Below are 6000 nucleotides of genomic sequence, written 5' to 3' on the forward strand. Positions count from 1 at the left end.
CCCTGTCAGACTGTCATAGTAATGCTTGAATGTTTTCACTTATATACACTGTCAGCTAGCACATTTGCTTATTTCCGATCTGATGAAGAAGGGCAACCTTCAAAAGCTAATCAAGAAATGTATTAAGTTATGTCCAATAAAAAAGGTATCATCTTATTTTCTTTTCCATGTTTTATTTTGTTTGATTTCTATTGATAACCTTAAGAGTGGACTAACACAGCTACCACACTCCTCTGATTATTGTGTATTCATTAGGGATATCCTGAAACCCCAGCTGGACTGTGGACCACTTTGAGTCCCCCTGGTATAAAGATTTATAGAGGCAGAAGCCTTAGAGGACAAGAGTCCATTTCACAAAAGCCATCTGACTCCAGTGCTTGAACTCTTCTGGCTCAATAAATCTTTTAGTCTACAATATGCCACAAGCCCATGTGTTATTTATGTACTCTTAAATTAATCAGAAATAATGATAATCACTGCTGGTTGCATTTTATTGTGTCACCTCATGAATCCATATGCATGCTCTTTGGTCAGCTGTTTCCCCCCCCCCCCCCCCCCTGAATTACAGTGTCAAACTGATAGGTGTTTCCTAAAATGCCAGTACAAACAATAACAGTGAATTGGGAGCACGGGGAGGGCCCTTCTCTTTTGTATCTGTGTTTTCAGAGTCACTAAGGTGGAGTCAGTCATGATGGAAAGAGGCAGCACATTGCTGGCTTTCTCCTTGAGCTGAAAGAAATATGGAGTTTGTGCTTCTCTCCTAACAGCTGTTGTGGAGGGTTGATATGGGGAGTGAAGGAAAGTGAGGGGCGACTGTTCCATAACTTCTTTAAGTCCTAGACTGACAATGGAATTATCAAACAGAACACCAACCACCCTCACACCTCCTAGTTTTATGCAACATTGTATCTAACCAACAAGATTGTACTCCAAACTGTTACATTGTAATTCAAAGACTGCTACGCTACACAACAAACATAACTTCTCTATGTCCCTGGCAGACTATGGAACTAGCAAACGAAACTCCAACTCCTCTCACCCCCTCTAGTGCTTTATAACCAACAAGATCGTATTCACCCAATGTCCTACCTATAATATTGTACCACTCTGTCCCATGTACGATGTAAACCGCACTGAACCCTAGAAAGGGGATATTAGCGGTATATAAGACCTGAATTGACTTGAGTGCGAGGGATCAAGAGATTTGTCCAGAGACTTTCTGCACCTGCAAGATATTGTGTCACAACACAGAAGAGGGCAAACTACAAAACCAAATAAAAAGAAGGACCTTTTTGTGTTCTGACAAGGGCTCTGATAGGGAACCAGCGGGGACACTCACATTCCTGCCAGTTTGCTCAAGTCAGTTGAAAAGCTTCGTTACTGTGTATTTTGTCTCATGAAACTCTGGACAACCGGTCCCCACACACACAATATGCATCTATTTTGCCTTTGGTTCCATTGATTTTGTTTTAGAAGAGCCCGTTTTTCTGACCCCACTGTGGTCTCCTCTCCACCTCACCCTGCCATTGCTCCAGAGCAGCAGGAAGCTCTAACAGGACTCCGCAGCTCTCAGAGGGGCCATTTTATAAGGTACATACAGAGAGGGCCCCCGTGCAGAGAGGCAGACGGGGGAGTGGGAACCTGCATGTTCTGCACTGAGAGGCAGGTAGGACTCTGGCCACCTTGCTGGCCTGTGCTGGTCTTTATCTGCTGTCTGTTACATGCTGTGGTCAGCATTTGAATCAATCACTGATTGTGGTGTTTAAATGTTGGGAGTAAATTTACACTTTATAAATAGCTAAGAACAGAAGCTCTATGTATAGCATAATAGGTATTGAGGGTGTGGTGTGTATAGTAAGCATGAGATTTGACTTAGCGATGACCTTAAAGAGATATTTCATTAACAACAGCAGAAAGTTGTTTGAAATTTTCTCCAAGGCTGACACGAACTAAAGTCAATCGACGTGAAAAGGATACGACAACTTTCAATATTTTCACCTTGACTCAGTGCTTGGAGTCCCTGTAGGGTGCAAACCGGCAAGTTATTAATATAGCCCCAAGGGACTCTGGAGTCTGACAGTATCTCCAAGAAATAAGCATTTCCAGTCGTAGGGAACTAAGGCCAGTGCTGGGTGGATTTCTACGGTCTGTGTCCCAAGTACGGCAAAACCGGTGCTGACTTTTACGGTCTGTGTCCCGATTATATATGGGCTGGAGTGTCCCAATTATGGATGGGCAACTCCAACAACTGGGAAGTAGGACCAGTGCTGGGCAGACTTCTACGGTCTGCGACCTGAGGATAACACCGACAGATCAAGAACTGTGTCACATTCACCTACAGTGAGTTAAGTGTAAGTTTGCAACACTGTTGGATTGCTGGTTTATTCAAATATTGACAATGACTCTCCAAAATTATAAATTCACTCTTCTGTAATTGTGTGACTGCCCTATATGTGGTGTCTGAATTTGATCACGACAGTGTGACCTGCATGAAGTGGCAGGTCGGCTCTGGCCTCCTCATTGGGCAGACTAGATGGACCATGCGGGGCTTTATCTGCCGTCTTATTTTGTTACTGTAACCCCCCTCCCCAGTTAGAGCCCTGGTAGAAGGTCACTGGGGGGAGTATCCTGGAGGTCGCTATGTGGGGGTAAGCCCAGCGCAAGGGAACTGGTAGTGAAATAAAATCCAGCCAGATGCTGAAAGAGTAGAGCTGATTGGGAGGAGTTTGAGGTTATAAGAGTGAGTGTTTGTACCTTGGGGGGGTCTTACTTTGAATTTTGTTTTCTTTGTGGGTTTTGTTGGTCTTTTGGTGATCCAAGCATTCTCTTGCCATCAGATCAGTGAGGAGCAAAAGGGAATCCCTGGTTAAGATCTGGCAACCCTTTGGCTAAGGAGAGAGAGGAATCACTGTCCACAAGAACAGAGGCTATCGGTGGAGTTTCTGGAGAAGGGTAAAGGGGCCCCATCCAGGAGCTGGAGATAGGAACTAGGAAGAATTCCATCTTGTGGAAGGGATGGGACATTGGAGTCCGGACCTGAGTGGAGAAGGAGTATAGCCAGTGTGGGGTTCAATGCCATTGGAAGGGATGGACAAGGAGAGATGCTGTATAAAGTATAGATATTTTGGATCTCCATTCTGTAAATACCTTGCCAAGGACAAGTCGAGTTTGTGTTGGACTATTATCAACCTTTTTGGTTTGAAACGACTGAGTTGCTATTTGCAAAGTTCAATAAAAGTTCCAGTTCCAGTTCCAGTGGAGTGATTTATTTCTTGGAGATACTGTCAGACTCTAGAGTCCCTTGGGACCATATTAACAACTTGCCAGTTTGCACCCTACAGGGAGTTCCAGGGAGAAGACTAAACTAAAACTGTATTCCTGGGCGTAGAAGAGGGTCACCGAACCCACTAACCACTTCTTTCCCCAGGTGGAGGCACTGGCATCAAGAGAGTGAGCGAGGGTCTGAAGGAGCCTGGCCAGCATGGTGGTACCCCTGCCCACTCAGACCCTGGACCCAGGGAAGCGCCAGGAAGGAGGACGTTTCATTGAAGGGGGGCAGACTCAGGAGTAATGTCAGGAAGTATTTTTTCATGGAGAGGGTGGTGGATACATGAAATGCCCTCCCATGGGAGGTGGTGGAGATGATAACTGAGTTTAAATATGTGTGGGATAGACACAAAGGAATCCTGTTTAGAAGGAATGGATCCACAGAATCTTAGCGGGGATTGGGTGGCAATGCCGGTAATTAATTGGGAAGCAAAACCAGTACTGGGCAGACTTCTACGGTCTATGTCCTGATCATGACTGAATAGATTTGGATGGACTGGAGTGTAAATTTTAAGAGGCTTTGACGTTAGCTTCAGAACGTTTAGTACAAGAACAGTGCTGGGCAGACTTCAATGGTCTGAGCCCTGAAAATGGCAAGGACAAATCAAACTCGATTATACCTTATAAAGTATTGCATACCATGTAAAATGAGTTTATCTTGTTGGGCAGACTGGATTGACCATACAGGTCTTTATCTGCCATCATTTACTATGTTACTCTTTGGGGTTCTACTTGGAATGTTGCTACTAATTGGGATTCCGGAATCTTGTAACTCTTTAGGATTCCAGAATCTTCAGAACTTTTAGTACAAGAACAGTACTGGGCAGACTTCTATGGTCTGTGCCCTGAGAATGGCAAGGACAAATCAAACTCGAGTATAAAGTATCGCATACCATGTAAAATGAGTTTATCTTGTTGGGCAGACTGGATGGACCGTACAGGTCTTTATCTACCGTCATTTACTATGTTACTATGTTACTCTTTGGGGTTCTACATGGAATGTTGCTACTAATTGGGATTCCGGAATCTTGTAACTCTTTAGGATTCCAGAATCTTCAGAACTTTTAGTACAAGAACAGTACTGGGCAGACTTCTATGGTCTGTGCCCTGAGAATGGCAAGGACAAATCAAACTCGAGTATAAAGTATCACATACCATGAACAATGAGTTTATCTTGTTGGGCAGACTGGATGGACCGTACAAGTCTTTATCTGCCATCATTTACTATGTTACTATCCTTCCAGGTGCCTCTCTGGGCTTTCTGCAACATGTCAGGAAATTGTCTTTCCAGTGACCTCCACAAGGCTGTAGAAGGCAGCTGGCTCTCTGACACCTTTGGCAGTATGAATAGATTCACCCAAGGTTCCAAAAGCACATAACGTTTAAATTTAAAATTATTTTCTCTTTTTTTGGATTATGTAGTGCTATAGCCTTCTGGGAGCATTTTATACAACTTGCTCACAGTATTTGCCAAGTTGGCAACGTTGGAATGCATATTCGCGGCATCCATGCTCTGACAAAGTCCCTTCCTATACATTTGAGCTATGGGCTGTGTATGCGAGCTCCCAGGTCATATTTGCTGACCTGATAAATCGAATTATCATTTCTCTTTACATCGCCAGGTACTGTTTCGTAAAATCAAGTTTATTAAATGCAACTAGTGATTTCTCTATTTAAGGCGGCGCTGCACAAACATAGAAGAAAGACAGTCCCTGCTCAAAGAGCTTACAATCTAATAGACAAAAAATAAATAAAGTAAGCAAATCAAATCAATTAATGTGTACAGGAAGGAGGAGAGGAGGGTAGGTGGAGGCGAGTGGTTACAAGTGGTTACGAGTCAAAAGCAATGTTAAAGAGGTGGGCTTTCAGTCTAGATTTAAAGGTGGCCAAGGATGGGGCAAGACATAGGGGCTCAGGAAGTTTATTCCAGGCGTAGGGTGCAGCGAGACAGAAGGCGCGAAGTCTGGAGTTGGCAGTAGCGGAGAAGGGAACAGATAAGAAGGATTTATCCAGGGAACGGAGTGCACGGGAAGGGGTGTAGGGAAGGACGAGTGTGGAGAGATACTGGGGAGCAGCAGAGTGAATACATTTATAGGTTAGTAGAAGAAGTTTGAACAGGATGCGAAAACGGATCGGGAGCCAACATTCAGAGTTGGATAAACATTTTGTTGGGCCCTTCGCAAATATACACATTAGACCTCCCTCCCTGTTCAATCCCTGGATCTTCATTCTTGGTCTGCTCTGTCCTACCTCCCCTAGCTGCCCTCAGCCCAGCTCACTTCTGAAGTGACTTAGGGAACTGCAGGGGCAGGTTCTGGATGTTGCTACTATGAGTGCTCGCGGGGGTCTGAGCAGTTGCCTGCTCACTGCCCTGTCTCCAACACAAAATGCAGAAGGGGGGGGGGGGTCACGGTGGCCTGTGAATGCACATTTATTTAGTCCCCTCCCTCACCCACACTCTGCCTCCAGTGCTGTAATCTTCAAAAATGACAGTGCCCAGCCCCTTACAAGGGAGATGGACCCTATCCGGTGCATGTGGGTCTGGGTGCCACCATTTTTGAAGATGATGGTGCTAGATACAGGAGTAAGTGGGCATCACTGCTGCCCCATTTAAGGTACAGGGTCTGAGGGAGCCTGGGCAAGGGTTTTGGGGTGGGGAGGTCCCACTTGACA

The sequence above is a fragment of the Microcaecilia unicolor genome, chromosome 8 (genome assembly GCF_901765095.1).
Source record: "Microcaecilia unicolor chromosome 8, aMicUni1.1, whole genome shotgun sequence".
Lineage (NCBI taxonomy): Eukaryota > Metazoa > Chordata > Amphibia > Gymnophiona > Siphonopidae > Microcaecilia > Microcaecilia unicolor.